The sequence below is a fragment of the Ambystoma mexicanum genome, chromosome 4p (genome assembly GCF_040938575.1).
Source record: "Ambystoma mexicanum isolate Mex_15411 chromosome 4p, UKY_AmexF1_1, whole genome shotgun sequence".
NCBI lineage: Eukaryota > Metazoa > Chordata > Amphibia > Caudata > Ambystomatidae > Ambystoma > Ambystoma mexicanum.
In genome coordinates, this window is record NC_090927.1 from 325,585,621 (window position 1) to 325,598,044 (window position 12,424).

The following is a 12,424-nucleotide window of genomic DNA, read 5'->3' on the forward strand; positions in this document are numbered from 1 at the left end:
CACACCAGGGAATAGGAGCACTTTTTGATTTTAAGTAAGATACCACTGGAGTTAGAATTTCCCCCTGCAATGGTGCCTAAATCCACAAATAATCAATTTTCAGTGATAAACAGAATCAGCAGGTAATCAGGAATGGCAGACAAGTAACATAATTTAAATCCGACCTTCCCAGTCCAAACAAGAGAGAAAACAGATTTTTAACCCTGGCAATGCGAAAATGACACTCGGAAATGGATGAATAAATGCAGGATTGTGTGTAAGTCTTGAAACAAAAACAATTCTTTACTGGAGCAACACCAGAAAGATACTAGCAATAACAAGCAATGGATTGAGCAAAAGCATACAATTCAAAATGGAATGGAAGATTGAAAACAGTTTATAATCAAAATGATAACGTTGGAAATTTAACACACTTTTGCAAATTACGCCTGACTTTACCAAAACGGTTTTTAATAAAAATGGGTGGTATATTGTAAATCGCGATTTTGTGTTGGGGTGTAGCTATGGTTCTTAGGTACAATATGAAAGTGAAATGAGGTCTTTAGCTGTTAAATTGAGTGAGTTATGCAAAATCTAGTGATGTGCATTTTTGAGAAAATTAAGTCGTGAAAAAGGAACAGAAATCAAGTTTGACAAGGACAGTTTTACTCCTCACTAGGGCATTCAGGCTAAGCTACCAGAATGAGACACAGTAAGCTCCAGGGTTGACCCACGAGTTCAACCCTAGCACCTCCGTGCCCGCCCTTGCAGAACCAGTCCAATCACTTGAGAGAGAACTAGGGGCTTAGGATTTCACAAGACAAAATTATTAAAGAAATTGGCGCTAGCACAAGAAATCAAAGCAGGGTACCAAGAATGATTGTGACAATAGTATAAGTTATAGGGGTCAAAATAGAATAGCTTAGAGATTGGAACTAAGGACAAGGCACAACAAGGTATACTAAGTTTCTATGGTTCCTATTGATACTCACAGTCCACTTTTAGTTTGGTTTTTGGACAGTCAGCGGTTCTAGTCGCCACACGGATCTGGTCTAACACAGGACAGCCGGACAACATCAGCGGGACAGGATCAGTTGGCAGAGACTGGTTACCAGGTAGCACTTCTGGTTACTGGATAAGATAGGGCATCAGGAGAGCAGGATGGCAGCAGTATGCAGTGAGTGGCAAACCAGGTTAATTCAGGATGCTTCCCAAAGCACCACAGCGTTTCCCTTGGTTATTGGTATTATTTTAGAATTGAGGCTAGATGTATCAAGATCAGCAAGGTTTGGCCTTGTGGTTGGGATCTGGAGTCAAGATGAATAAATGTAAGATGAAGACATGAACAAACAGGAAGAGGATGCCGGCGTAGGAAATCAGGAATCAGTCTGTCTCTGTGTGTTGTCAGGGACCCTTATTTATCATGCAAAATGACATCATCAAGGTAGAGGCTGGGCAGGGTTAACTAAGCCTGGCCCTAAACTACTTGGATGGGGCAGGAGAGCTAGTCTCCACCTTGCTCTCAGTTGGTTGGATTTCTAAGGGGATGATGTCAGATTTATGAGATGAGGTTTACAATGTCCCAAAACTCCCACATTTACTTTACTTAAAAACCGATTTTGCCAAAAACATAAATTTATACACTTGCAATCTCTTGGCAAATTATACCCACATGTTACATATGATGTGCAGCACATATTGGTCCAATCCTCCAGTCTCTGCGCCTTTGTTTCACCTTTCTGATACATTTTGGTAGTTTTACACATTAAAGATTGGGCCTAAAATTCCACAATTGTATACCCAAATGCGAATTGTCCCATGGGATGTATGTACAAAATCTTATTTTTGCCACATTGATACTTTCCTGGGAATCTGTCATATTTCGTAACTTCTGTTCCCCATGCGGCAATGAGTTCTACCAAGTTTTAACAGATGGCCCACAAAATTAGATTTAACACTGCCCACTTTTACATTTCTGTTAATTCTTGCTACAGAAATAAGAGTCTTTAAAGTTTCTTTATAACATAGTCTCTGTAACCAAAAGGCAGTCCCTGTGTTACTTGATCCTGTTTTTGTTTTCTTCCTTCAACTGCAAGCATCTGTCATTTCCTTCCAGGCAAGAGGGTTTCCAGTCTTAATTGAAGGTTTTATGGTTTCTTCACACTTGACAGGTGAGTGTCCAAGGACCGCTTTTGTCCCAGCCTGGAGCACAGGCGAATTGTCTGATGAGCATCCCATTCAATGTTTTTCAAGCTGGCACTTTGCACCTACGTGTCCTGGATTTAGGGTGTATCTCCCTGCCTTGGATGAGTTTCATAGCTGGCAACTGGAATAACAGGTTTTTCTGAGAGCTTGCAACTCCAGCCTATGTGTTTTAAACTGTTTAATTTCTTATTATGGGTCTTAAATTTAACCAACCTATGACAGAAGATATCCTATGTGTGTATTGTCACCACTAACATAACTCCTTTATGTTGCTATTTAAGCAGGCTTTCATTAACAATTGAGTTTTAAATAGGTCATTTTTTTCTCTTCGGTCAGCACAGCCCATTTTTCCACATGTGTTAACAACTGCTATCATTTCTTTCTTTAATTCGGTTTGCAGCTCCTCAGATTGCCAATGTCTTGGCAGCTGTAGTAATTTTTTCTTGTAGCAGGACTCATATCTAAAGTATAGATACATGTATCGTTGACCTGGCTCAGAGAGTAAAAAGTCTCTTTGAACTGCTGTGCCTGGATACATTTTGTCAAGAAATAAAGGTGTGTTCCCGTGCAAGGGAACAATGAAGTTGCTTTTGATTTCTATGAGAATTGGTTTGACTGGGCCTTTTTTACTCACAGTGGTTTCAGAATGACAGGTGTAATTTGCACCAAAGCAGTATTTTGAAATGGTGAGGAAAAGTTTCATTCTGAAGGGGAATATTTGGCTTTTGCAGCAATGCAGTGCTGCCGGTTCACTTGATTCCATATATATATCTCAGAAAACAATGGCATACTTTTTCAGTTTGTCCCCCTGTTCCATTTTTCCTGAAGTGTGTGAGGCAAGATGGTGCAGCCATCTTTTGTTGCTGCCAAAACACAGTTTTGAGGTCCTGGTGCAGACAGGAGCCAGCGCAGTAAGGTTGCTGTTTCTTGTGCCAATGCCGCTTGGTGATGTAGTGCAATGCTGTTGACTGGATCAATATATCCCACACTGTGCACTGTGGTTGGGAGATGTTGTCCCAGTTCTGAGCAGGTGACTGTTGCATTTGTGTCTGTGGGACATTTGCTGGTGAGTATTGATTCAGCTGTGTCTGTATGGGGCCTGGGGCAGAAGGGAAAATGGGGGGCTGCAGCTGGGACGGTGGATAGTAAGTGAGGGGATACGCTGGACCACTAAGGTTATTATAGGACAAGGGTGGCCTACTTCTTAATTCTCATGCAAAGTGACCTATCTTGCCACAAGACCAACAAAGTCCCCCAAACCTAGGTGTCATTCCTCCCCATCCACCCCCTATACCTCTTTGGTAACTGCCCCATCCCCTCTGGAAACCTCCCATCTCTCCTCTGCCATCTCCTTGCACTTCTGACCATCCCTGCATGAGGCTTGCTCCCTGCAACCCTTCCGTGGTGTTGGTAATCACTTCTCCTTCCATGCTGAATTTTGCTAACACGTTCTGTACTAGTTGTGCTTCTACATTCTGTGTTTGCTCTACCCTCTCCTTCTCCTTATATTGACTCACTCTACAATAGTGTACTATGTGTGCCTGTATTTCGGACCTTGCCTTTGCTTTGATGCTGTTACGCTCACCTGGCTCCCACAGGGGTGTCGGTCAGACCCGGACGGCTGCGGTCTCCACCAACGTGATGCGTAGTGCAGAGATGACTGACTGGACTGGCCCTCCTAATCTTGTCTGCTTGACCCGTAGAAGTATTCTCCTGCAACTGGAGGGATGGATTTAGCCACCCGTGGATTCAAGTGATGGCACCCCCCCACAGTCCTCCCCACTAATCACCTCCGAAGTGCCCTCTCAGCAATCTCACCTTATACTCTTGAAAGATGAGCTCTCCATCCTGCATGGATTGCAGGGGCGCTTTGATGCCAGTTGCTTCACTAGTTTGAAGGCATGGGAGAGTTCCGGAGAGTATTGACTCTGAGGTTCCTGGTGAGGTCCAGTAAATATCAAGTTCATAGAGTTCAATATGTCCGATGTTCACTCTTGTTCCCCCCCTTCCTTCCTTGTCTTGCAGCTGAGTTCGTGAGAAGATGCTCTCCTGGTAGCTGGTGGCACTCAGGTAAGAGTCTGTATTACCCGACGCTGTCCGGTAAATGTTGCACATGTTTAACGTGTTGTTTTTCTCTCTTTTTGCAGCTGCGGCACATGAAGATGTGGAGAATTATACAATAATGCCTCCGGTGGTAAATCAGGTAATCTATGGTGATAAGAGTTATATTTGTTGGTTTTCTCGGCTCACCTTGTTGTTTTCTTTTGTCCCCCAGGTGCTGGAGTTCGGCGAAGAAATGATGGAGGCAGTGCCGAATCGAAAGATGCTGCGAGGACAGGTGAGTATGGTGCGGCGCTGCAGCTGGAGATGCGACGCGTACTGAAATGATGTTCTTCCAGGTCCGGAGGCGAGATGGATCCGGAATCAGTTGAGGAATTCGAAAATAGTTCATTTTCTAACCTTGTCCTTTTCTTTCCTCTTTGTTTTAGGAGCTCCAGATTCGAGGTGGGCGTGTCAGAAGATTGGATGCTGACTGCAGGCACGGTGAGCGTTATGCTGCTGGATGCAGAATAACGCAAAGCGTGTGCTGCTGTTCGGGCTTGGTTTAAATAGCCTCCAAAGTAGTTCCAGGTAAGAAGTTCCCCAGAACCACGCCCAAGTAAAAAATAGTCCCTGTAATAAAATAGTCCCATCCAGGCCTCACGTTGGCTTGGACTCACTTGCAGCATGGTCTGCATCAGGTAAGTAAAGTCTATGAGCCTGGCGCCAATGGCGCCAGGACTGATTTCTATGATGAGCCTGGCCCCTAAGGCGCCAGGACTGAACCCAAACAGCCCCCAGTCGGGGCTGTTGGGGTTTTAATAATTATCTGGATGCCTGCTCCCAGAGCTCATGGGCTTGGTTCTGAAGCCCGGGGGTCGGCATCATGACAGCACTCCCCCCAAGGCCCCTCCTAAAGATGTTCTTCCCCTTGGCCCTGGCTTGTCTGGGAAGTCCCGATGGAATCTCTTCACCAACCGAGGTGCATGAACATGGTCACTACGCTCCCATGACCTTTCTTGTGGTCCGTAGCCCTTCCAATCAATTAAATTAAAAACAAGTTTTGTTTTAACCATCTTGGAGTCTAGGATATTTTTTACCTCGAATTCAGGTTCTCCATCTATCAAGATGGGGTCGGGTGGTTTGGTTAATCTTGTCCCTGGTTGAACTGGTTTTAAAAGTGAGACATGGAAGACAGGATGAATTTGCATATTAGAGGGTAATTCCAATTTGACGGCCACCGGGTTGATAATGGCCTTAATGGTGTAAGGTCCCAAATATCTAGGGTTAAAAGTCCGAGTTCCCTTCAGAGGTATGTGTTTTGTAGCCAGCCAAACTTGATCCCCAATCTGGTATTGTGGATTTTCACTTCTATGTTGATCAGCATTTTTCTTACATTTCTCTTTTGCTTGTTTCAAATGTTCTGTTGCCTCCTTAAAGGTGTGCGTAATAGTAGAGTGCAAATGACTAACTGCGGGCATTTCTAAGTGTTGAGGCAAATCTAGTTCTGAGGTTCGAGGGTGATGTCCATATATAGTATAAAAAGGGGCTTTGTCCGGTTCCTGAATGTACAGAGTTATTGTATGCATACTCGGAAATCAATAAAATATCTTTCCAATTACTTTCGGTCTGGTGTAGCATGCAACGTAGGTACTGTTCAAGGGTCTGGTTGGTCCTCTCCGTCTGACCATCGGTCTGGGGATGGTGACTGGTTGATAACCTCACGCCGATTTGCGCCAATTGACAACATTTCTTCCAAAAATGTGAAATGAATTGACTACCTCGGTCAGAGACCAATATGGAAGGAAATCCGTGTATTCGAACAATGTTTACGAGGAACTCCTTGGCCAGAATTGAAGCAGAAGGTAATCCCTTTAAAGGAATAAAGTGGGCCATCTCGGAAAAAAGATCCACAATAGCTAGAATGGTGTTAAATCCATTACATGGAGGTAGATCTGTAATAAAGTCTAAAGATAAGGTGTGCCATGGTGTAGGTGGAATATCCAAAGGTTGTAAAAGGCCAGCTGGTTTTTTCTTCTGACTTTTGTTTTGGGCGCAAATGCCATAAGACATCACAAATGACTTTATGTCTTTTCGCCAGGTGGGCCACCAGAATTGTCTCTTAATTTTAGCTTCAGTTTTTGTGATACCTGGGTGCCCTTCCATCAGGGTGTCATGATAATTGGAGATGACTAGTTCTTGTAGTTCCTTGTGTGGTAGAAATAGTCGCCCTTGATAATAAGGTAGGTCATTGATGACTGAGTAGTCCGGGCCTTTCTTTACCCAGTCCTGCAGGGCTGTTGGATCGAAGAGTTGTTGGATTTTTACATGAATATCCTCTAGTGTCTGTAGAGTAGTTATGCCAAGAATTCTTTGTTTTGAAATTATAGGCACCGGTTCCGGGTTCGCATATGCTTCTCCCATCCCTATTCGGGATAAGGCATCTGCCTTGCCATTTTTACAGCCTGTTCAATAAATGATTACGAAATCGAACTCGGCAAAGAACAATGCCCATCGAAGTTGGCGCGACGATTGGGCTTTGGCTGTTTTCAAATACTGCAAGTTCCGGTGATCAGTGATTACAGTAATGGTATGCCTGGCACCGAGAAGATAATGCCGCCAAGCCTTGAAGGCGGATTTGATGGCTAAAAACTCTTTATCGGTAACCGCATAGTTTAACTCGGGTGCCGAGAACTTTCTGGACCAAAATGCTACTGGGTGAAGTTGACCGGTTTCAGGATCCTTCTGGGACAGGACAGCTCCCATGGCTAAACTGGATGCCTCAGTTTCAACTATGTATGGAAATTCAGGGCGGGGATGCTTTAAGACAGGTGCAGATGTGAATTTCGCTTTCAGCTCTTGGAAGGCCTTTTCAGCCTCTTTGGTCCACAAGAAGCGTTTGTTTTTTCGCAAAAGTGCTGTGATGGGGTGTACAACATGTGAGAAATCTGGAATACATCTGCGGTAGAAATTAGCAAATCCGAGCATGCTTTGTACCCCTTTAACTGAACTGGGTGATGGCCACTTGAGAATTGCGTCCACCTTTCGAGAGTTAGGATAAATCCATGGAATTCAACTTCTGTAGTATGAAAAACTAATTTTTCCAATTTTGCATATAACTTGTGCTGGCATAGTTTCTCAAGGACTGCACGCAGGTGCTTAACATGGTCTGATTCTGAAGAGGAGTACACTAGAATATCATCTATGTATACAAAAACACAGACGTCAATGAGTTCACGAAGGACATTGTTCATAAAATACTGGAAGGCTGCTGGTGTATTGCACAACCCGAAGGGCATCACCTGATATTCGAATAATCCGTACTTGGTGCGAAAGGCAGTCTTCCATTCGTCGCCTTTCTTTACACGTACCAGATGATATGCCCCTCAGAGATCCAATTTAGTGTAGATGCAAGCATCCTTTACTTGGTCTAGTAATTCGGGGATCAGAAGCAATGGGTATCGGTTCTTCTCCGTAATCTGATTTAATGCGCGGTAGTCTATGCATGTTCTGAGGTCACCTTCCTTTTTAGGCACGAAGAACAAAGCTGAGGATGCAGGGGACTTGGATGGACGAATAAAGCCATTAGCAAGGTATTGGTCCAAGTATTGTCGTAGGTGAAGGTTTTCGGGTTCCTTAAGGGCGTAGATCCTACTGCATGGAGGTTGTGCACCAGGTATGAGGTCGATTTGACAATCGTATGATCTGTGAGGTGGTAAGGTGTTTGCCTGTTCTTTTTTAAAAACATCCTGGAATTATTGATATTCCTGAGGTAACTGTACAGCTGGATTAGCGACTGTGGCCAGGGCTTTCTTCAAGGTTTTTTCTGGGTAACAGGTGTGTGCACAATCCGGGAAGGTTATTCTCTTCTCTCGCTAATCAATACTAGGATTATGTGTTTCCAACCAAGGTATCCCCAGTATTATTTGGAACTGTGGGGCTTTGATTAAATCAAACACAATAGTCTCTCGATGCCCATCTTGACCCAAAAGTGTCATCTCTGTGGTGGAATGAGTTACAGGCCCAGAGGCAATTTCAGTTCCATCAACTGTGGTGATGACATCCAAAGAGGTTTTTTTGCAGAAAGGTAGATTCATCCTAGAAGTCAACTTGTGGTCCATATAGTTTCCTACGGCCCTGCTATCAATTTATGCCCTTAATGCGTGCATACGGGATGGCTGCCTTGGATCAATAAGGACCATTGGTATGATTAGGTGGGAGGTCTGAGTGTCCTTCTTCAAGCTCGGCAAGCGGACCTCTATGCTTGTCGGGCGTGGTCGTTTCCCGAATCAGGTTCTGTTTGATTTCTATCAGCGACTCCGACTATTTTCTTGGATGGTTTTATAGGGCAATCCCGTAGAAAATGTCCTGAGGCCCCACAGTATAGACACAATTGCATCTGCCGTCTCCTTTCTCTTTCCTTTGTAGTTAAGGGTCCCTTAAGCCCCCTGATCGGCATAGGTTCTGCTGCATCTGTTCCTTTGGGGGTGACGTTGGGTTTAACCAATACCCGATTCTCAAACTTAGCTCTGTCAGCCTTTCTATTCTGAAGTTGATGGTCTAACTGGACCACTAAGTCTATGGGCCTCATTACACGGATGGTGGTAAGGATTTACCGGTACCGGTAAAATACCAGTACCGGTAAATCCTTACCGCCTTACTACGAGGTCCCTTTGCGGGTTGGGGGAATTAACGCCTGCAAAAAGCAGGCGTTAATTCCCCCAACCCGCAAAGGGACCCAGGGAGCTAATTACGGGACCGCAATTTGCGGTACCATAATTAGCGCCTTCCCCATTCCCGTTGAGCCCTATGGGCCAAAAATGGGAATGGGGAAGGGCAATGGTGGAAGGGGGAATTACCGCCCCGCCAACCTTGGAATGGGGCGGTAATTCCCCTTTCCGCCAAGGCGGTGCCGGTATTTTACCGGCATGAACCATGGCGCTAAGAGCGCCATGGTTCTCCGCCATCCGTGTAATGAGGCCCTATATATTCTGCCCAATCCTGAGGTGGGTTCACAACTTGGGCCAAAACATCTTTAAGTTCTCCCCGGAAGGCCACGATGAAATAGTGTAATTCATTTTACCTCTGGCCATCCGGTTTCCACCACCAACCTATTAAAGGTTGCGATATAGGTTAACAGATCCTGGTTACCTTATCGTAGGGATAAAAGTTCGTTATCCAGGGCCTGTCCCTGGGAATGTCTAGTGAATAGTCTTTCCATGCTCATTTGAAAACCCTGAAAGTCCCGAAGAAGAGGGTCATCCTGATTAACTAGTGGAATTGACCAATCAGCTGCACTGCCACTCAAATATGATAATACAAAAGGCTTGGTCATTTGGAAAAGCTCCAGGTCTGCATAAAAAGTGCAAGCGGCATTGGTTCATAAAAACGGCAAACCTTTTTGGGTCCCCGGCAAAGCGTTCAGGTGGAGCTAAAGGAATAGCCCCTGGTAAAACCACTTGCACCAGATTGCTCGATGAAACAGGAGTTGGATTCCCCCCGAGTCCTGGTAAAGGTGTTTGCCCTGCTTGGTTTTGCAGCAGCTGCATAGCCAGATCGTCAGTGCATTCCTTCGAGACAATCAGTTCTCTCGTGGGCCAGTTGGTCGGATTCTGAGGTTTCCATAACGCCTGGGTGGGGATTTATAGAAAGGCTTTGCGTTCTGTTACGCTCACCTGGCTCCCACAGGGGCGTCGGTCGGACCCGGATGGCTGCAGTCTCCACCAACGTGATGCATAGTGCAGAGATGACTGACTGGACTGGCCCTCCTAATCTTGTCTGCTTGACCCGTAGAAGTATTCTCCTGCAAATGGAGGGATGGATTTAGCCACCCGTGGATTCAAGTGATGGCACCCCCCCACAGTCCTCCCCACTAATCACCTCCGAAATGCCCTCTCAGCAATCTCACCTTATACTCTTGAAAGATGAGCTCTACATCCTGCATGGATTGCAGGGGCGCTTTGATGCCAGTTACTTCACTAGTTTGAAGGCGTGGGAGAGTTCCGGAGAGTATTGACTCTGAGGTTCCTGGTGAGGTCCAGTAAGTATCAAGTTCATAGAGTTCAATATGTCCGATGTTCACTCTTGTTCCCCCCTTCCTTCCTTGTCTTGCAGCTGAGTTCGTGAGAAGATTCTCTCGTGGTAGCTGGTGGCACTCAGTTAAGAGTCTGTATTACCCGACGCTGTCCGGTAAATGTTGCACGTGTTTAACGTGTTGTTTTTCTCTCTCTTTGCAGGTGCGGCACATGAACATGCGAAGAGTTATAGAATAATGCCTCTGGTGGTAAATCAGGTAAGTCTATGGTGATAAGAGTTATATTTGTTGGTTTTCTCGGCTCACCTTGTTGTTTTCTTTTGTCCCCCAGGTGCCGGAGTGTGGCGAAGAAATGATGGAGGCAGTGCCGAATCGAAAGATGTTGTGAGGACAGGTGAGTATGGTGCGGCGCTGCAGCTGGAGATGCGACGCATACTGAAATGATGTTCTTTCCAGGTCGGGAGGCGAGATGGATCCGGAATCAGGTGAGGAATTTGAAAATAGTTTGTTTTCTAACCTTGTCCTTTTCGTTCCTCTTTGTTTTAGGAGCTTCAGATTCGAGGCGGCGTGGCAGAAGACTGGATGCTGACTGCAGGCACGGTGAGCGTTACGCTGCTGGATGCAGAATAACGCGAAGCGTGTGCTGCTGTTCGGGCGTGGTTTAAATAGCCTCCAAAGTAGTTCCAGGTAAGAAGTTCCCCAGAACCACCCCCGAGTAAAAAATAGTCCCTGTAATAAAATAGTCCCATCCCGGCCTCACTTTGGCTTGGACTCACTTGCAGCATGGTCTGCATCAGGTAAGTAAAGTCTATGAACCTGGCGCTTATGGGCCAGAACTGATTTCTATGATGAGCCTGGCGCCTAAGGCGCCAGGACTGAACCCAAACAGCCCCCAGCCGGGGCTGTTGGGGTTTTAATAAGTATCTGGATGCCTGCTGCTGGAGCTGATGGGCTTGGTCCTGAAGCCTGGGGGTAGGCATCATGACAGATGCCAACCACCTATTCAAATCTGCTTGCACTTGTGCTGTAAGACCCTTCAGCAACATGTGATAAAAGACAGCTATATTCTTGCACCATGTCTCTCCCGTTTCTATCTGCCACATCTCCTGCATCTGCTGAATGTAGTGTGCAGGGTCTTCATCTGCCGTCATTGTGTAGGTCATGGTCGAGTTTATGTCAGATGTGTCTTGTAATCTGTCCCTCAAAGCTTTCCGTGTTAGTGTACAATGGTGTTAAATGGTGCGCCATCGTGGGCATTACTGTTCAAGTTTAATGCCTTGAACTCTGCCTTCCTCCTTATTTCATACCCTAATAGAGCAACAGACAAGCTCTTCATATCCCCTACTGCTAATGTGATCCCTGCTATCTGTTATTCGAGTGCATAAATCCACTTGCCTGCTCCTGCTATGAGGGAGGGCAAGGTGTGCATTAAGTTATCCCAATCGATGTGGGGCCAGGACACATAATGCACTCTCCCTGATCCCTTCTGTACCTATGGGAAATGCATTCCCTGTTTCTTACTCCTGGATGTATTCTTCTTTCCCTTAACTAGGGCAATTCGTCTGAGTCACAGTCTGAGAAGATGACCCCATGGTGTTATTTCCTCCTGTTCATCTGTCTCCCATGCATAGTTGATGTCTTATTCTTCCTGTTGAATATATATAGATTCATATTCTACACTATCACAGTGCTTTTTCGTATCTTGCAGACCTTCTGGGTCCGCCGTGGATTGGGTGATTCCCCACTTTGTTTTACATTACGATCTTTGATAGCTTTAGTGTCTATTTTGAAGAGAATCTGTCCTACCCTCCATTCATCTATGCCTATTGCCATGCACTGCCCCGCCCCTTGTCCCAATGTCACTTTTGCCAGCTGCTCTTGCGCCTTCTGAAGTGCTGACTCTAATTCTCTGCAAACCCTATTTTCTATTTCCAAAAGGAATGGTTATTGAGTGGCTTCCTCGGGTTTCCGGGATGTTCCCTTTTTGTCCTCAGTTGGGGGCAAAACTGGGGGTTAGTGTACCCTGCAGCAGACTGTAAATGAAAACACCCATAAGTGGGAGGAGTGGCAGCCTGTATGCATACTTGATTGGTTCCCTCTGTACTGTCATCAGTATGTTATCTTCTTCCTCAAACATCTTCCATAATTCAAGTATACTGTGCCTAT